General features: G+C 43.3%; 1 protein-coding gene and 1 long non-coding RNA gene across 2 annotated transcripts in view; both read left to right on the forward strand.

The window, feature by feature from the left end:
- Positions 1–21,582, forward strand: part of Frmd4a (FERM domain containing 4A) — a 601,861-nt gene that overhangs the window by 46,742 nt on the left and 533,537 nt on the right. The window lies entirely within an intron of this gene.
- Positions 3,491–18,776, forward strand: LOC148119760 (uncharacterized). The gene is made up of 2 exons (XR_015734924.1): positions 3,491–3,734; positions 18,109–18,776. It is a non-coding gene; the product is annotated as an uncharacterized LOC148119760 (long non-coding RNA).

Below are 21,582 nucleotides of genomic sequence, written 5' to 3' on the forward strand. Positions count from 1 at the left end.
TTCAAAATCAACACATCCAAAGCTTTCTTCCATTAAAGAGACAGTTAATTGTTTACCTTCTATAGATCAGGCTCTGTGTAACTGTCACAGTACTGGTCACCTTAGCAGCCTCAAGTAGGTAGCTATTGTGCCCAGCCTCTTTGGTGTTGGTGATGTATGCAACCTCATTTAAATTTTACAACAGTCCTGTGAGTTGAATCTTCCTGCCCATACTTTTCACTAGAGGGAACTGAGAGGGTAAATACAGTGGCACATTTGGGGCTTCCCTTTACTTCCCAGTTATTTGTTTGACCAACAGCAAGTCACGTAACTAGCCCAAGGTCAGTCACTCCAGCAAAGTGGGAAATAATTCTAACACCGTACTTACCCATGATGTGTCAGAGGGTGAAGCAAGGAGATCTGTGTTCATCCCTTGACTCAGTGCTTAACTCCTCATGGAGTCCCCACTGAAGAAGAGATAGGTTTAATTTTACCATTATCATAGGGGTTAACTTGCCCAGGATTAGTGTTGTTTTATCTGACTCCAAAATATACTTACTTGGTATAAAAACAGAATCAGTGCCTGGGCAAATTTACAGAATCAACCAAGTCATTGAAACACTACAAGTTATAAATAAACAGATGAAGGTCAACATGACACACAATCAAAGGAACTCTTGTCGTTATGAGCAGTGAGAAAATGGGCTAGAACATAATGAAATATGTTCATTATGAAAATATTCAAGTGTTGAATACAAATACATGAAGTCAACTTACAAAGTTCCCTTGCTTTGGATTTTTAATTGCCTATTTCCTCTGGTATTTGCTCTACCACTCCTGTTCATCTTTATGTGGAATACAATGTTTACATATATGTGGAAAAGAGATTAAAATAAGCATGTAATTAGATTGCTATGTAATTTTTTTCTCTTTCCATTTTCAAGTATGTATATACACACACACACACACACGCCTTTTCTAGCATGTGTATGCATATGCATGAGAATGTATATAGAAGTCTGGGTCTGACATTGGGAAACATCCATGATCATTCTTCTACCTTATTCAATAAGGCAGAGTCTCGCAATCAAACTCAGAGCTTGCCCATTTGGCTAGTCTGGTAGACAATTTACTGTGAGAATATCCTGTCTTTGCCTTTCAAGGCTGGAATTAGGAGTGAGTTTGCTCATCTACCCAGCATTTATGTGGTTTTATGAACTCAGGTCATGGATAGACTGGTTTTATATCAACTTGAGACAAGATAGAGTCATCAGAGAGAAAGGAGCTTCATCCGAGAAAATGTCTCCATAACATAATGTCTTAGTGATTAATGAGGGAGGGCCCAGTCCACTGTGGGTGGTGTCATCCCTGGGCTGATGGTCTTGGGTTCTATAAAAAAGAAGATTAAGCAAACCCTGGGAAGCAAGGCATTAAGCAGTACTCCTCCATGGCCTCTGCATCAGTTTCATACCTCCAGGTTCCTGCCCTACAGTCTTGACTTCCTTCAACAGGAATATGGAAGTATAAGCCCCCCAAAACCTTTCCTTCCCAACTTGCTTTTTGGTCATAGTGTTCCCAGTGATGAGCTTTGCTATTTACAATGTTGTTTTAACAACTGCAGTGCTTGCTGGATATCGTTTTGATCTGAAGCCATTTGGACCCAATATCTTCCTCAATTAAAGGTAGCTTTTAGTACAAATCCAAATCCAAGGATAGAGGTAACTGAGAGTTACGCTTCAAGAAGATGCTGAGTGAATGACATTTTAGCAAATGCTGCCTCTGCAGATGCTGCTGTGTGATAATCCCTTTGGATTTGATGAATTTGCACTTTTGACTCAAACTGAAACACATGAGAGCCACCAGCATCCTTTGCAGTCAAAGCCCTTAACTCTCCAACAACAATGTCTGGACTTCAGCTTTTGTAGTCCTTTCTGGAGGATGTACGTTAATGCTATTCAAACTTCAAGACATCACATCTTTTGGTAGCTTAAACAATGTCCCCAGGCTGAAAATTCTGAGCAAAGGGCTAAGCCCATTTACATATGAGTAATAGCCAGTCTGAGAACAGCCAAACAAGGAAGGTGGCTCTTCTTGTTGATTTTGTCCAGTGGCCCTTCATTTGAATTTTGAATTTTGATAATCGTGAATGTTCTATCAGAGAGTGAAGAAATTTGTCCCTGTCTTTTTCTACCTGCTCTTCTCAACCCTGTCATACCTGCTGCACTCATCGACCCTGTCCACCTGAAAACATCATCAACCCCGTCCCACCTGCACTCATCAACCCTGTCCCATCTGCACTCATCAACACTGTCCCACCTGCACTCATCAACCCTGTCCCACCTGCACTCCTCAACCCTGTCCCACCTGCACTCAACCCCATCCCACCTGCACTCATCCTCAACCCTGTCCCACCTGCACTCATCAACCCTGTCCCATCTGCACTCAACAAACCATCCCACCTGCACTCATCATCAACCCTGTCCCACCTGCACTCATCATCAACCCTGTCCCACCTGCACTCATCATCAACCCTGTCCCACCTGCACTCATCAACCCCGTCCCACCTGCACTCATCAACCCCGTCCCACCTGCACTCATCAACCCTGTCCCACCTGCACTCAACAAACCATCCCACCTACACTCATCAACCCTGTCCCACCTGCACTCATCAACCCTGTCCCACCTGCACTCATCAACCCTGTCCCATCCCACTTCCAACTCTCTTCAACCCTGTCTTTCCAGTTACAAGGATCCCCTCTGACCTGTGGTCTGAGCTCTGTTGATCTGTCAGATTGTTATTTGTGCTTCGTTTTTATCTTTTTGTCCTAGAAGTTTTCCAAAATATCTTTTACCCTCTGGTTCACCCGTTAAGCCTTGGGACTAGTAAGCAAAGACATTCTCCTCAATGCTGGTTCCTGGACTGTTAGAATTGGTTCCCTTCTCTGTTCCTCCCATCTTTGCTTAATCTACAGCTTCTCCATGGCTTTAGCCGAGACAATTACTTATTTTATTAGAGGACTTGCCTGGAGACTTTGGGGAAGATGGATTAATCACAGCTGCTAGTTAATCTTGGCTGCCAACAAGAGAGCTATCTAAGTAGGCTGCAAGCATCGCCTGGAACGGCCTGCTCAGTGAGTCCAACCTGAACTGCCCTTCCCCAGCCTGTACAGCCCTGTTGAATGCTTCTCGAGTTAGATTACAAAATTGCTCTTTACCACAACCTTTCATTCCCCAGCACATCCCTCGTTCTATATAGTGGAATAGGAATGAAATCAGAAGTCAGTAGCCTAGGGTAGATTAACTTATTCTACCACTGATTTATTCTGATGTGGTGAAGAGTCTTCGTTCTGTGGAATTTAGTTTCCTCCCATTCAAGACATGATGTGGATAAGATAGAAAGGGTATGTAGTGGTTACAAACATAGGACTGAGCCAGACTCGAGGACAATGGCATCTTTAATAAGTTCATTTGTTTTTGACCTTCACTTCTTTAAAGCAGGAAAATTCATAGGCCCTCCCTGAAGTTGTTTGCAAGGATTGAGATCAGATTGAGAACAGACTGAGCATGAAGTAAGGGCTCACCATCGGGACTCTACCTAATGACTACCTATACTCTAAACTCAGAACATCCTGCCTCTAGGATCCTGTGGGGATTGTGAAAAGCAGACATTCTGGGCAGTCAATACAGACTCTGCTTATGTTTCACTAAAGCTGAGAAACACCATGGCTTTCAGGAAATCATTTGCTTTGACATAGGTATGTGAGCTTGGACAGTTCCCCTCAATTCCCAGGTGAGGAACAAACCCCAGTGAGGCAGGGTTGAGGGGTGGGATCCATGGAGAATAATGCTGAGGGCAGAAGCCTTCTTAAGGAGCAATGCCGTTGTTGTGGGGATGGATTATAGACGGCAAGAGTGGCCTGCTCTCTCCTCACATTCTCTTGTTTGACCCATATGCAGCTTTCACTGTCAGCTATGCTATGATGTGATCTCCTGGATGCAGGTGCATGCCCTTGGACTTGCCAGCCTCCAGAGGTGTGAGCTACATCAATATATATCAATTCTCTCTCTCTCTCTCTCTCTCTCTCTCTCTCTCTCTCTCTCTCTCTCTCTCTCTGTGTGTGTGTGTGTGTGTGTGTGTGTGTGTGTACATATGTATACATGTGTGTAGGCTATAAGAGTAATGTATGTCTATTGCCCATGCTTGTTTGTGCTCCTGTGTGTGTGTGGAGATCAAAGGTCAATCTCAGCTGTCATTCTCACTGGGACTCATTCATTAGGTTACGCTGGTGACAAACAAGTCCCAGGTGTCCACCTGTCTGTACCACTCCAGTGTGGTGTGCTCCACCATCCCCAGCTTTTTATTTTTTAACATAAGTCCTGAAGATGCCAGCTCAGATTTTAGTGCTTACATACCAGATACTTTACCACCTCAGTTATCTTTCCGGCCCTGAATCTTTTCTTCATAAAGAAGCTTGTCTGTGGGATTCTGTTATAGCAACAGCAAACAGACTAAGACAATGAGCTTAGGTCGAATCTGCCTCACACTCTCTGAATATCCGTGGATCAGTGTGAGCAAGGTCATTGCAATTGAGGCTAGGCCAGGTGGTGGGCACATCATAAAATTGCCTGTGGCTCAGCTAACTATGTTAGAAAAAAAATAAATGCCCATGTTTTTCTTGAGTGATGAACCAAGGGAATGCAATACTAGAGAGAAAAGAAAGAGGGACAGACATGAAGCCACAATTAAGTGGGAGAAAGAAACCCATATATTTCTCCCTAAGAACACAAGATTAAAAAGCGAAATAGAAAAGGTAAAAAGATTGCTCTCCCGCTCTCCCAGCTCTGGTCTCTTTGTAACTTTTGTCAGACAAGAAGAAGCTGATTGCTTCATTAGATCAGGCCGAGCTCTGGGAGGGAAAGGACGTGATGCCTGCTCATTCAAACTCCAGTCAGGGGCCAGCGAGAGTCTTTCCCAGTGTTAGCTATAGATCCACTGTACCATGACACTTCTTGGGGCTTTTGCTCTAGTTAAAAAGAAATAAAATAAAATATTTTTTTTAAAAAAAATAGCCTTGTGTATTCCAAGAACGGATTCTGAAAGACAAGCTTCTAGCAGGGTGGGGTACATGGCTTAATTGGTAAAATGCTCACTGAATAACACAAGTTCGGTTTGGTTCCCAAAACCATCACAAAAAAGCCAACTATGGCAGCATGCACTTGTAATGTGAGCACTAAGGACTGGACACAGGTGATCCTGTGGTTTGTGGTTCATAGTTTGGATACAAAGTATCTCCTATTGGATTATGGTGTTCGGAGTTTTGCTATTCAGCTGGCTGTGCTGTCTGGGGAAGCAGACAGCAATAAGACTGTAGTGGTGGATCCTGAGGGTGAATGATTTGATCCAGCTCTGGTTCCAGCCTGAACTTTCTGCACCCTGATCTGCCCAGATCTAACCAAGCTTTGTGACACATGCTTCCCCAGTCACCACGTCTTCACACCATGATGGACGGCCCCTTAAGCCTCAAGCCAGAACAAATCCTTCTCTTAGCTTGCCTCTCTCTCTGTCAGGAGCTTTGCCACTCCAGTGAGAAAAGTAACCAATAGTTATTGTACTGGTCACTTGTTAAATTCCTACAAAGCTAATTTTAAGTAAAGGCGACTACTCCTTAGATTTAGTTAATGAGTGACCTAAGAATTAGAACCCCGCATGGCCAATCCATACCTTTGGGATGGGGGAGGGCAGGCTTATTTCAAACTGACTTGAAATGTGGAGCACCAATTTATCATAAGTTCAATGTCATAGGAAGCATGCTAGGCCCTTGGCACCAGAGAGGAAAGGCTAGGAGGGATAGAAGGGCGAGGTTAGAGAAGCTGCGGGGAGGGCTTGCCTCCTTATTGTCCTCATTTGCTGAGGGGTTTCTCCTCTCTGTCTTTCCTTTCTCTCTCTGTCTCTGCCTCTGTGTATCTCTCTGTCTCTATCTCTGTCTCTCTCCGTGTGTGTCCCTCTTTTCCTTCCCCCTGCCCCTTCAAGCTGACTTCCTTGTGTTAGGGTGCTTAGGCCGTGTGTTCACCATGGTTATCTGGAAGAACACAATAGAATCCACAATTGGGATATTTGCTAGCTTGGCTCATTCAGTTGGGAGTTAGGAGGGTTTCAGTGGGTAGACTCATGAGTTGGAAGAAGTACACATTCCGTCCAATCATCCTCCGTCTCTCCGAGACAAGCATCAGAGCCAGAGACAAGGATCTGGTACTTAGTCTAAGAAGCTGGACGCCTCAGAGCAAGGGAGCACAATGATACAGTTGTCATCCAAAGCAGAAGGCGTGGGGTCCATCTGGACCCATTGGTGTGTGTCAGGTTGAGCGGCTGAAGAAACTGGCAATACACCATAGGCCATGGCAGCAACAGCAGTGCATGCGTTTACTTGCAATGGGTGGGACTTGTGTGGTGCACCAACTGGCTTCTTCCTCCACACTTATATTCAGCTCAGGCCTACAGCCCAAGGGACCATGTTCCCCACAATCAAGACAGGCTTTGGTGCTTTTAGTTCCACTTATACACATCGGTCTTCCTTGCAAATGCCCCCACAGACATACCTGGAAGGTGTCTTGTTAATTATAGACATCTCTCAGTTACACAAGTTGACAATCAAGATGAACCACCACAGGCTATTGCAACAAGATGCTGCAAATGGGATGGCTTAAGTAATGTGTTTATTTCTCATAGTCCTCGAAGTTGGTAAGGACAAAAGCAAATCGCTGGAAGATTCTGATTAGTGCTCACCTCTTCACACATGGTGTAAGAGACAGGGAAGCTCTCTGGGGACCCCTCTTTTGGGAGCATCATAATCCAAAGCCTTATCTTTTAATACGGTACTCTTGGGAGATAAGATTTCAGCATAGAATTGGGAGTTTGACAAGGAGTGCATGCAGCCCAAAGCATCCTCATTTCTCCCAGATAGCCCTGGACATCGCTTAGCCTTCCTGCCTCCTGCATTCCACAGAGGGGGGAACTAGAGGAGGCAAGCAGCCTCAGAAAGGTCAAGGATTGGCCCTTCAGAGAAGCAGGTGGTGGCCAAGGACCTCTGTAGTCTTTTTCTGGCCTTTTGCCTCCTGTCTCAAGGATGAGAATGCTCATGACACCAAGGCTAGGCTTTTCCGTGTAGTTTTATCCCACTTTGAACTTTTCCAGGGCAGGAACAGAAGCCAGAGGCAGAGGGCCAAAGGGATAAGTTTGTACTCTGAAATGAGGGCATTGAGTTCCCTGCGTTGCATGGCCTCTCGAGTAGGGCCTTTCTCATTAAGACACTCTGAAGAGATTCTTCTCTCTGAATAACTTTGCCAAGAAGCCATCAGAAAGCAAATGCTGGGTGGCAGGATTTGCGCCAAGTGGCTTTTGTGGAAGTCTAAGGGAGACTCCCTAGAGGAAGTGTCCATATTGGGTCACAACTCTGCCTGCTTGTTAAACTGGTCACATTAGCTTCTCTGCTGTTTGTATCTTTCATGAGCTCTCATTGTCCTGGGATGGTTCATGTATTAAAGCCGATGGCCATGAAGCTTAGTAATTCTGGCATTAATTTTACAGCTGAGTCCTCACACATTAACTAAAATGGTATACTCTTTCTTAGTAGGAAAGAACAGTCCCTAAAAGTCATGTAATGGGTCAAACACTGCAAAGTCAATACAAGAGTTAGGTCTCTTCATCTCTGTCATTTTGGTGTTTTAAAGACCAGAAATGGGGCTGGGGAGCTAGCTCAGTAATAGAGCATTTACCTGGTACGCACAAGGTCCTAGATCAGACTGCCCAGAACCCCCAAATAATAACTATAATAATAATGATAATGACATTATGACCAGGAGTGGAGTCCTGATGAGAAAAACATAATTTTACCTAAATTTATAGATATTGACATTTATCCATCAATTCATCACATTGTGGTCTGGTTAAACAAATTGAAGTAATGTTAGCAATGTTAAGTGAAATGCGTCATGGCCTTATTCTCTGCTCTTGGGAACATTTTGTTCCCCTCTCTTCTACTCCCTTTCTTTATAGTGTCTGATGTATTTGCAGAGACTTATCCAAATGGCCACTGTTATGGTCTAGTTGCAAAGAGTCCCCCACAGGTTCTTGTGTTCGGACACTTGGTCCCCAGCTGGCGGTGCTATTTTAGGAGGTTGTGAAACCTTTAGGAGATGGGATTTAGATGTAGGAAGTGGGTCACTAAGGGGGTGGAGGGGTGACAGGCTTGTCCTAGTGTAGTCTAGCCCCAGTTCTAGCTCTGGTCCAAGCTCTCTAGTTCCTGGTCCACTGCAGTCATAGCCTCTTGTAAGGAGTGAAGCTCATGGCAACACTGGCCTCTGTCATCTCAAACCCTGAGCCCAAATTAACTGCTCTTCCATTATATCACTTCTTCTTGCCATGTATTCAGTCACAGCGACAAAATATATGAATATCAGGACATCAACCACACGGTTGTTCACAGAGATGCACAGTGTCTGAAGAGTCAGGTTAAAAACCACAGAAAAAATGCTTTTCCACCCCAATACACTGTTTATCTGTGCTGCCTGACACGGTGCCATGGCAACAGTGGATATTTCCAGTGGATTTACACTATCAGTCTTGTTTGGGAGGGGCTGAGATGCCAGGGAGGAGCTAAATGACCTTGTGGAGACAGGATGGAAGAGCCAGCAGTTGGAGTTAGGACCTGTGTTTCGAAGGTTTAGCCAGGACAGGAGGAAGCCCACCAAAGACTATAGGAAACAGAGCAGACCTTCTAGAATGTTCTGAGACTAAACACTGAGACAGAAGCAGAGTTAACCTGGAAATTAAAATCCCATTTCTAAGCCCAGGAGCAGGAATAAGACCTAATTCAGGATTCACGTGTAAACACAAAATAGGAGAAGGGAGGGCCTTGGAGAAGAAGTATTCAGTTGCCCCTGGGAACATTGAAGAAGAAGTGTTCAGTCACCCCTGGGAACAGCTCTGGTGTACTCTGACCTGCCTGCCTGGCCAATCCATGGATGCTACCGGTGCATACTGGGCTTGGAGTTGAGCTGGACAAGATCCCATTGATGCAAATGTGTGCTAATTATCAGGTGTCTAAAATGGGATCCTCGTTTGCCCTTCCTTTTTCCAACCCCTCCTTGGCTGAGGTTTGGAACTTGTGGTTCCATCATAGAAAAAGACATTAGGGTGTTTCCAGTTTCCAGTCTTGGTTCCACTCATAAGCTGTGCATTGAGGTCATACCATGCTGGCAACTATAGCAGCTTTCCAAGGTCATCATTTCCTTTATCCCTTCTCCGTGGTTTCAGGTCTTCCACAGCCTCTCCACTCCTCATAGTGAACCATGCCTCTTTTAGGGCAAAATAATGTAGTGAAAAAAAAAAACAGGATAGGTAAAATTTCAAACTACGTATGAAGTGTAGATCAACTATAGTGTGACCTGAAGAGAGTGACCTATTTCTCTGTGTTCCAGGGTGTTTAGTTTTGGACTATAAAATAGATTCATACATACCACCCTGGAAGTGCATCTTTAGGAGACAATAATAATCATAACCATCAAAAAGACAGAAGGACGGATCTCTAAATTCTCCTCCCCAAACCTATAGACTTTCTCCTGCTCTGGTCAAACCTTCAAAACTAGTAAGAGCTCAAAAGGTTTGTTTGTTTTTTGTTGTTGCTGCTTTTGAGACAAGATCTCACTGTGTAGATCAGATTGACCTTGAATTTACAGAGATCCACCTGACTCTACCTCTCACGTGCTGGGATTAAAGACATATACCACCACGCTCAGACCAAAGGTATTGTTGAATGTCCGGACCATCCATCACAGTTTCTCTATGACAAGTCATAATCTTGAGACTCATGAGCTTTCTTAAAGGAGCAGATTCTCCCTCCCAGTTCTTCCCAAAGCAATCCCTGATACAAGCAAGGGCTCTTGAGTCACAGTTGCAGGTATGGGATTAGACTCTATCATGGCTCTTGCCATGTCTTCATATAGTACCTGGGCCTGGAAGAATCTATGAAAAGGTTAAAGTTCACTTCTCTCAAGCTGTTTTAACTTGAAAAAGCAGTCAGGATTGATCCCCTCACCCCGTGTGTGTGTGTGTGTGTGTGTGTGTGTGTATCATATTACCAGCTTGTGGGAATTTATACTTTCTATTTTCCTATTTGATTTGAAGAGCTATTTTGTGGAATTTGATGAAAAGTAAGTGTAATGGCTAAGAAACAAAGGTTAAATATTGGATCAGAGATGAACAGAAAAATGGGGCATCTGTAGCCCAGAGAACTGGCATTTATTATATGCATATTTTAGGGCAGTAGAATCATTTACTTCATAATCCTCAGAGAGAAGATGTTTTTACAAAAGAAATAGTATGGAATTTCAAATATCAAGGTGTCTATTTGGGTCAAATATTTGTAAGTTAAATTTATTCATGTGTTAACTCCAGATATTTCAGAGACAGTGGAATTTAACCCCATCCGTGAAGGATAGACTTAGAGTGCTCCCACATGACTGACCACCTAAAGGAAAGCAACCAGCGGAAAACATGTGGTATGGCTTCAAAATGTCATGCCTTGAAATTTCTATGACTTTCATGGAAGTTAGTGGCATTATAGCACCTCAAGAAACTTTGTCTGAGAGAGGAGAAAACTGCACAGCTGCCAAATGGCAGAGCATGGGAGGAGGGGTTGGAGTGAAGATTACTGGAATCACTTATAGGAGTAGGCATGAGGAGTTACCCTCAGGAGAATGGATGGCTGAAAGACAGCTGCATCACTGGAAAGTCCACCCTAGCCCGGATGGGAACCCACAAAAACTGGAGCCCTGGAACTCGCTACAGAACTTAGAGGTAGATCACCCCGTTGGAGAATCTTTAGCAGCTCTTAAAGCTTATATACCTTGAGGATGGAGAGGGCCTTGCACATCTTTTCATTTTCAGGGGTTTCCTGAGACTTGTGAGTTGTTAACTTCCTGAGTCATTTCAGACCCACCCCGAGAATTTCTTGAGTCTTAGGCTTCCTTTAGAACAGTGGTTCTCTAATGTTATGGCCCTTTAGTACAGTTTCTCATGATCTGGTAACCCCCTATTAAAAAATTATTGTGTTGCTACGTCATCACTGTACTTTTGCTACTGTTATGAATTGTGAAGTAATTATCTGGTGTGCAGGGTATCTGATACGTGACCCCTGGGAAAGGGTCGTAACCTACAGACTGAGAACCACTACTTTAGAGCATCCTGAGTCTTCATAAGCTTCTCTCCAAGATAGAGCATTTGAACTCTGAAGGAAATTGTTACGCAATGCATACCCTCTCCTAAATTACCCAGCCTCCTTTGAACTGGGGCGACTCAAGTCACTATGTCTAGTCCGCGGTTATATGAAGCTGTGTGTCACTTTCTAGTTGAGGAAGTTGAGAACCAGCATGCCCTCTTCAGTCATGCTTTTCCTGTGATACAACTGTGAGATGGGGTAAGGCTACTTAAGCCATACCAGGCTTTTCATGATAAAAATATAGATTTGATTTTTGACGTATTAGGATTTATTTCTTGTTGCAACAGAGGCTCTCTTAGGCTTACCAATGTAATAAATTTCTCTCTGAATGTCTTACCAAATAGTTGGGTAAAGAAACTTTTTTCACTGCTAAGCCTAGTTGTTAATTTAAAATAATTATAAATGTACTAAGACAATTATTATAAAAGTTCTACTGAGATGATTTTTTTAATAATAAGGCACTTTATAACAAATGCTACTATTGGGGTCACTCTGCAGTTTCAGAGAGCTGTACATTACAAGTTAAAATGTACTTAAGCACAGTTTTCAAAGTAGAGATCATCCTTCAGAATGTCTGAGAAATGCCTCACTTTCTTCCAAGTGATTTTATTTTTTTGTGGAAGCTAGCTGTTAAATCATAACACTGTTTGAGACTAAGTTGTCTCATCCCCAAGCATTGAAAGCTAATGTTAAGCAGTCACAGAACATAGCCACATGCTAACACTTGTCCTAACAGCATTCCCAGGGGAACCTTTGGGAATTTGTTAGGTGAATGGTTAAAAACAATAATGGGTTCTCAGGGTTAATGTTCAGCAGGTAAAATTGTGTCTGCGGGTTTTATCTGACTATGACTTATATGACTATCTGTCCAGATGCTCACTGCAGTGCTTAGGTCTAGGAGGGGAAATTTCCCCCATTAAAGTACATGAATGGATACAGGACTCAGGAGCTTTCAGATCATGGACCATTGTGGTAGAGAAGATTCTAGCTTCCCCAGAATAGCCTTTTTAAACTTCAGACTCAGTATACTACCTTATGTGGCAAACAGAGTTGGGTCAAGGTTCTCCAGAGGAACAGACATTAGGGTATGGAGAACTAGGGGAGACAGTAAGGGAACTGGCACATGTGGTTACAGAGGCTGCCAACTCTTATACCAGGGCATCTCAATATGGAGAAGCAGAACTGATAACAGGCCTCAGTCCATGTCTAGATGCTTCCTGACCAATAAAGCCAAAAGCCAATCATAATCAATAATAGCTCAGCATAGGCCAAACAGGAGAAGACAGGATGCTGGTCCTAGAGTGTCCAGAGGTGTCAGAACCTGGAGTTCTGACATACAAGGGCAGGAGGTGAAGGCCAGCAGTCAGGATTCAAAGAGCGTGAGTCATTCCCTACCTTCTTCTCCCACCCATAACTGAACAGTGCCTGTTCACACCAAGAGAGCCTCTTTCCACCCAGGATGGATGTCCAGGCCAGGTACTCAGACATGCCTGTGGCTGCTCAATTAAATGCCCAGCCTCCTTTTCAGCAGAAGAGAGGCCACCATCTCAGCGCCTGGTGCAGCACGGTGACTAATGACTGAAATCACTGAGGCCAGATCACTGATTCCCTTAATGATGGTCCCTTCATTACTATTAATTAATCACTGTTAGTTTTCAATTATTAACCCTTAATTTAATCAAATTAGCATCTCAAAGCCATCTTCACTTTGCAAAGGTATTTAAGCTTAAAGATTTATCAAGGCATGATGGTACATACCTATTATCCTAGCATTTGAGGGGCCGAGGCAGGAGGATTGCCATGAACTCATGGCCAGCTCAGCTACATAGCCAACAGAATCACCTCAGAAGAGTGGGAACATTTTCTTGTTGAAGATCAGGGAAATATAAATGAGAACAGAAGTAAGGCCAGAAAGAGGCACAGTGCTGACTTAGAAAATGAAGACAGGGACCACAAGGCAAGCCATGAGGGGGCTGTGAGGCTGGAAACATTCTCCCCTAAAGTTCACAGCTTTGTCTGAGCTCATGCCAGGCCTCTGCCCTATGCGACTGTAAGATGCTAAATGTGTGTCCTTAGGCTACTAAGTCTGTGATGATGTTAAAGCAGCAATGAAGAAGGAATGTGACCGTGAAAGATTTGAAGACTTCTATAAAGTGGTCAGTTTTGAATACAACCGGCCTGTGTGTACTCTTTCCTGACTCTGGCTAGCAGTGAGAGAGAGAGAGAGAGAGAGAGAGAGAGAGAGAGAGAGAGAGAGAGAGAGAGAGAGAGAATGTGTATGTGTGTGTATGGGTGCATGTGCTTGTGTACGTGTGGGGGAGGAGGTACGTGTGTGTGTGTGTGTGTGTGTGTGTGTATACAGACCAGAGATCAATATTATGTACCTTTTCAATCACCCTCTACCTTATCTTTTGAGACAAGCTTTCTCATTGAACTTGGAGCTTAAGTCCCAGGGATCCTCTGGTCTCTGCTTCCCTATGGAATTATAGGTATGCATCGCCATGCCCAGACTTTTCACATACATTCTTGGGAATTTGAAGTCAGGTCTTTGGGTATAGCAAGCACATTGCCTAAAAAGCCAGCTCCCTGGCCTACAGTGGCGCTATATGATACCTCACACACATAACTCTCAGTCACCAACCTACATCCTTGTCCCCCCACATCATCCCAGGGCTATAGCAGCATGATTTACAGTCTCACCTACAGTCATTTCAGCAGGGAAATGGGAATGTTTTGGGGTTCTTCATTCTTGCCCTTCAGTTACTTTAACCAAATCATAGAAAGTTTCCTTACTGGCAATTTCATGGCTCTTATTCCAAAGGCATATGCTTAGCAATTATCTTTAGTAGTCAATTAAAATGTGGTGATATTTTTAACACGCTTGAAATGTGACTATAAACTGAGACCACCACAGGATAGGTAGAAACTGAAAAACTGCCTCAGCTCCCTGGAAGGTTGACATCACAGAAAAAGGAAGTGGGAGGCTGCCTCGGCTAGCTGTTGACTTAGCTGGGGCAGAGCATTGCCTGTGTCCTGTGTAAATTTGTATTTCCACAGAGATGCCACATAATGCCTCCATAGAAATAACTTTATTTCCTCATGTAACCAGGAGTTCAGCTGGTAGTGAGATACTCAGAAGCCTCGCCGCTCTATTGGAGCCCTTGGCAGGCAGGTTGCTTGTGAGGAACCACAGCTATTCCCCCTCCCTATTTCTTTGTATGAAGATAAATGAAAAGTAGGTGAATTGAAAGAGCCGTAGAGTGCATTACATGTTCCGCGCATACTCTGCAGAAACAATATGAATGGAGAATGTGTCCCGGGGCTCACTGATGAGACTAGATAGATCAGTAAAAAGAAATCATGCTCAATGAGATCTGCCATAGATAACACAGGAGGTCTGTGTTGTTGGGGGAAGCTGTCCATTGCTGAGTGACACTTTAATTGATAATTCTTTGGTCCTTACTATTCAACCATACTCTGAGCTGGAGCTCTATTTCAACATGAAGCCAAAATCCCAGCAAATATATAGGAGGTAGATAATGGAAAGGTAGGTAGATAGATGATAGACATCCACGCACAAATCCACATTAAATACGGGAATTATTATTTTCCTGTTTTTATATGAAAAGCACCAACACACGTAGAAGTAAAGTAGCAACACTGTTACCTGCTGATCATCTTTCTACGCATGCTGATATATATTGCTTTGTCGACCCTGCTGAACCGTGACATGGGTGAAATAATTGTTGTGTTAAAAATTATAAAACAGATTAGTTGCCTACAAATAAAGTGCTAGAATAGAACTAGATGATTATTTCAGGTTTGCTCTCTTTAATATCCAGCTGAGTTCTAACACCCTCCCTGCTTTCTTTCTTTCTTTCTTTCTTTCTTTCTTTCTTTCTTTCTTTCTTTCTTTCTTTCTTTCTTTCTGTCTTTTTGACAAGGTCTCTCACCTACTCTGAAGTTTACTGATCTGGCAAGTTTGTCAGGCCAGCAAGCTCTGAGGATCCACCTATCTCCTCCTCTTCCTCCTCCTCCTTCTCCTCCTCCTCCTCCTCCCCTCTCCTCCCCCTCCTCCTCCCCCTCCTCCTCCTTCTCTGTTTTAGGGCTGTAGGTTCTCACCACCATGCCCTGCTTTTTACATGGGTGCTGGGGGTCTGGATTCAAGTCCCGAGGCTTGCATGGCGAGTGCTCTATGGAGTATGCCATCTTCCCAGCCTCATGCATACAGGGTTTCTTGCAGCCGTGCTCTGTCTTTTCAGCCTCCAGCCATATTCACAGGAACTGCAGTACAGAGCAAATGCAGCTTCACTATCTGCATAGACAAAATAAGTCAGCTGCAGAAACAGAAATGCTGAACATTTTCACACATGTGGAGAAAGAAAAATGCTAATTACCTTGAATTGATTATGACATGCTCTAAATATGTATTGAAGTATTATACTAAATTCTATGAAGATGCATCATATTATATATCAATTAATATAAAATAATAAGACAGGTACTGTAATCCCAATGTATTGGGGGCTGTATTATGCCCTAATCCCAATACATGGGAGGCTGAGACAGGATGCTCATGAGTTTGAGGCCAGCCTGGTCTACACAGTTAATTTCAAAGAAGTCTGAGGTTCAGAAGAAGATTCTGCCTCAAAAAGCTAAATTAGAGGGCTGGAGAGTTGGTTCGGTGGTTAAGAGAGTGTATTGCTTTCGCGGAGGACCTGAGATTGGTTTCCATTACCTGCATCCACTTGCTCACAATCTTCTACAACTCCAACACTCCATCTCCGGGTGATGTATACACACACAAACAGAGACACACATGTACACATACAATTAAAAGCAATTCTAAATAAAAATTACATTTGACTCAGAGCGATGGCTGAATGGATAGAGTGCTTACTATGTTAGCAAGAGGAATGGAGTTTGGGTGCCCAGAGCCAGTGTAAAAAGCAGGCAAGAGCGACAGTGGCCTGTAACCCCAATTCTTGGGAGGCAGAGACCAGGGATCTCTGTGGCAAGCCAGTTAACTAGACTAGCCAGAATTGGTAAACTCCAGGTTCAGCCACAGACACAGCGTCAATAAATAAAGTGATTTGAGGTTAAGAAAGACACTGAATATCAATTTGGGGCTTCTATATGTATGTACACATGCATGCATTAATACACAAAAACATGTGTACACACAGCATAAGCATACATATGCAAAAATCTTTAATAATAATAAATCACTAAAAATAATTTCTAATATGTCAGGTTCTTGTACTTCAATTACCTGCCCTTTCTCAGTTTAGCCCTGGATTTTATTTGCAGACTTCTAGTGATGACGTCATCTTTTCATTCTTTTGTTCTGCTAACTGCATCTGTCTGCCTGCTCCAGGCACTGAGTCACTCAGATAAGAAGGGTCTTGTCACACGCAGCTATAGCAAGGCTCCAACTCAGATGTGCCCTAGGAATGCCAAAGAAGAAAATTTGCTCTTGATTATTTCACTGACACAGTGCGAAAATTTGTATTTATGCCACCTTGATGATGCAAATCATTTATTAAGTTCAAAATGTATTTTTATACACATCCACTCACCCTCAAATTCCTGGTGTTCCCTAGGAAGTAGTAAAAGGATGTAATTTATAATAGTATAATTAACTTTTGACTATATTTGCAATTGCATTTCTTGAGGTCTCTTCAAGATTAGAAAAAATATTAAGGTTGGTTAAATGAATGTGCACTCTGAAGTATGAAAATATGAATTTTTCCTCCTTCATTTATTTTTTCTTTCATGAATGTATTGGATTTCTATCATTAATCATTCGGGAAACGTTTTCACACAGATTTTTCTGCTCTGTGCTTTTCCAAGTGCTAGTACACATGCAGAACACAACACTCACCAGGAGTTCTCAGCATCAAATGAAACAGAGATAAAATTCTTTTCTTCGCCGGTTCAATCATTTGTTACCAAGAACGACTACTTATAAACTTCAGGCACCTTTCCAAATTCTTCCTGACTTTAACAAAAAGTCCTTGAGGGATAAACAGTGATTTGTAGTTGAGAAAGATTTTATTTACCCCTCTTCCCCAACCTGGAACACTTTTCATATCAGGAGAGATGTGGGGTCGTCAAAATTGACCTCCAGTCAGTAAAGATGAAGCGTATCATTCAACATCCTGCAGCAGGGCAGGGGAGATGGCTCAGCTGGCAAAGGGCTTGCCCTGCAGGCATCAGGACCTGTGTCTGATCCCCAGAGCCCACGTAGAGCCAGCTATGGCGATGCGCACCTGTGATCCCAGGATTGAGAGAGTAGACAGGCGACTCCTGGGGCTCACTGGTTACCCAGTTGGTAAACTCCAGGCCAGTGAGAGACTTTGTCTCAAAGGTAGATGCTGTCTAAAGAACAGCACAGGCTTTCCTCCACAAGAACACACACACACACACACACACACACACACACACACACACACACACGGTTCATTCTGGAAGTAATGGGTTTTCTCGATATACCATGAATCCTAGGATATCTGCCAAATCTCTGTAGAGACCTACAAGGTAAGAAACCAAATCAACAAATTTTTCTCACTTTGTTCTGATGCATGCAGCCCTGTGTCACACACTATTTCCCTTAATTAGACATTATCTTAAACTAAGGGCACTGAATGAGAGAGTTTAAAAATAATCATGATAATGAAAAAGCCCACTTTTAAAATATCTTATGCTGCCCTTTGAAACTCTAAGATCCAGGCAGCACTGGGTTCTTATTATAGGATACTTTGTATCAGGGATATAACATATCTTATGTGGATTATTTCCTCTGGTTCTTGCCATAAGCTCAGGAAAAACTACCATTTTTGTTCTCTTTTAGAGACGAAGACATTGGTGGCCTAGAAACATTAAAGGCCTCATCTGAGGACTAAGTAATGGGTGAGTGCTGGAGTCAGACAGCTGATTATCAAGTGTTCAGCCTATCACAGTGGACTCGGAACAGTTTGCATGGTGTCGGGAATGGTCACTCCACCCCACAAAGCAAGCTAGACATTCTTTCTTTATGGGACCGATATCTTTCCCGACATGTGTCAGACTGTCTCTTCTGCTCCTAACCTTGACATCCACACTGGACACTACAAGACATCAACATCAATGTCAGTCAGCATCTTTGACCCAGAAGCTGCAGATCCTTGTAGCGCCTTTGACATTCCTTTAGGCCTTCCAGAGAGTGAGGCCGCTGAAGGCCCATTGTATGATGGACACTTTTCAATCCCTACACTTGAGTAACCACATCATAATCTTACTGATTTTTATTACAAAATCAATATTTCTCAGTGTGTGTATTTGTATTTGTGTGGTAGGTATACATGTATATGGACACATGTATGTATGGGTACTGGTGCACGTGTCTATGCACATACGTGTGGAAACCAGAAGACAGCATCAGGCCTTGTCCACCTTCTTCTTTGAGACAGGGTCTCTCATTGACCAAAACAAGGCTGCCTGGACAGCAAGCTTTCCTTCCAAATAAAGGGATTACAAATATATGCTGCCATTTAAAAGTTTATCAGGTGTGTGTGTGTGTGTGTGTGTGTGTGTGTGTGTGTGTGTGTGTATACAACTGAGTCACAGTGCACATGTGGAAGTCAGAGGATAATGTGTGGTAGTTGGTTGTCTCCTTCTACTATATTGGTGCCAGGAACCAAGCTTGGCACATCAGGACTGATAGTAAGTACCTTCACCTACTACCGACCCATCTCACCAACCCCCATGGTCAGTTTTTAAAAATGGGGGTTCTGGAGACCGAACTTAGATCCTCCTGCTTGCAAGGCAAGCACTTGACCAACTGATCTATTTTCCCATTCCTAGAAAAATGACATTTTGGGGCTGGAGAGATGGCTCAGCAGCTAAGAGCCCTGGTTGTTCTTCCAGAGGACTGGGTTCAATTCTCAGCAATTGAACCCAGTTATAGAACAGTTCACAACTGTCTGTAACTCCAGTTTCAGGGGATTAGACATCCCCACAGAGACATACATGCAGACAAAACAATAATACCACAAAATAAGAATAAATAGAGATAGTTTAAAATGAATTATTTTAACTTTTTTCGAAGGACACTACTGGTTATTTTTTATAGATTTTATTGAGCTCTACATTAATTATTTTAACTGTTATCTCCAAAGTTTTTGACAAGAGAGGCACCCTTAGTTGTACTGTGGTTCTTTCTTTTGCCACCAGAGTTCAAAGAGTGACATTCCACTAAGGGATGCCTGCTCTCTTCAGGTACCAAGTGCTGAGAGGCTGATTCAACAGTCCCAGAAATGGCTGCAGTAAAAGCTCACAGGCTGTAATGGGCAAAGGGCTCTTTTCCAGGGCTCAGGATGATTTTGATGGAGCACAGCATTAAATGATCAGTTATTTCTAGAGTCAGATGAGGGCAAAGTTGAAGTGAGAAGGAATATGGAATTACAGTGTTTATTTAAATGATCTCTAGAAAATCCTGATATTCAGGAAAAACAACATTATAACCAATTCAAAGTGAAACCACGCTATTTTTTAGTAGTAGGTTGATACTAGTTCATGATATAATCTTGGAAATATGAAAAGCAGGGGCTAAATATCTGTTTATTGAATTAATTCATTATTTTGGATAAGTATGCCATGCAGTTATACCTGGTCCAGGTATACATAATTCACAACACACGCACTTTTCAAAGTAATGATTGCTTTAGAGGGAAATAATCAGTAATCACATGGAATCTTCAGCCTACCAATGTCCTGCCCTACTTCATGGATGCCGGTTTCCATGTGGATCTGGGATCAAAGGAAAGGCAGAATTATACAGCTCAGCGACCTGCGCTCTGTTCTGTGTAGCAGAAAGGGCTGAGATGTGCCCAGGGATCCCAGGCAGTTCCTTCTTGTCTGCTCAGTGGCTCCATCTTTGAACTGGGCATAATAATAATTAGCAGCTTCACATGAGGGCTGAGTGGATTAATGAGCTAACCTGGTAAAGCGCTTGGCAGGTGAGACGGTCTTGAGCGATGCTCTGATTGTGCTCATTAGTTTTCCTTGACACTCTGGGAGTTAGTCTTCACAAGGAGACATGTAATTAATGTCGCTACTCTCCGTGGTTAGCTAGCTCACTGCTTGCTCACAGGGGGAAAGAGCCCAGCAATTCTTCAGCCCATTGCTTTCTTTGATGCTCACTGAATGTGGGCTCCCCAACATCAACACACCCCAAATGCCTTACTTTCAGTTGTCCTTACTGGCAATGGAGCAGGCTACGGGAATCTCTTTAATTAGGTTTGCCATTGGCAAACAGAGGACATGCATGGTTCAAAGTCGAAATGAATTGCTTCATAGCTTTTCTGAATTCCTCTTTGAAAATCACCCCCTCTCCTAGTTACATCCTAACTTCCCAGCACCAAGAAGCTTGTGGATCCCAAACCCTGGGATTCCCTCATGGGTAACACTCCATTAGACATCTTCCTGAGTCAACAAGTAACTATTCATGAGGGGAAACTGGTTCATTGCGGGGTCCGCTGACTTCCGGGGATGGGTGAAGGTGATTTACAAGGAATAGCCCTAATATTCTAAGGCACATATGATGGGTGCACCTGCTTAAACTAAAGCAGCAACAGCAAAACCAGTTCACACAACAAAGGACAACAATGGCAGTTTGGGGTGGGTCTTAGCAGCAAGCCTGCCCGACAGCTTTGTAAGTGATCTAGATGGCCTCCCTCCCGCCACTTGCACCATGCAAATAGGTTGGCCATATGTATGCCCCATTTACATGTATGGACTCTGATTCCACCAAACAGTAGCTCCATTAGGATTCATCAAACAGCAGCACAGGTCATCAGGATGTTAAGTCATTTCCTGAGAATAGGTATTGGTTTCTTGCTTCCTTGAACCAAGTCAGACCTGAACATAAGTCTCTGTTTTCTTTAATGCTGCCACTGAGAAGTAGCACACAATGTCCCTTCTGCGGTCCCCTTGTTGTGGAAGCATATTTCCAAGTTAGGATGGCGAAGGCGCACAGAGAGGGGAGCAGCTGTGCTGGTTTATTTACCCCCGTGCCTGTCCTGACGAACAGAATGGGAGCAAAACTGACCGGGATCTCTCTTTGCTGCTCTCATGGCGTAACCTCCCATGTCCCTGATGAATTGACGAGCTATTCAGTATGCTCACATGTTTAATTTGCTTGTAAAAGAAATGATTCTGTTAAGGCACACATGCCTTCTCACTGCAATGCAGGGTTCACCTGAGTTTCTACGCAACCAGCTCGCACCATCATCGGGGGCCGCCACTGGCCACCCTGAGGTCTGTGACACTCTGTATTTTTTCCCCA

This window comes from Myodes glareolus, chromosome 14 (assembly GCF_982192425.1).
Source record: "Myodes glareolus chromosome 14, mMyoGla1.1, whole genome shotgun sequence".
Lineage (NCBI taxonomy): Eukaryota > Metazoa > Chordata > Mammalia > Rodentia > Cricetidae > Myodes > Myodes glareolus.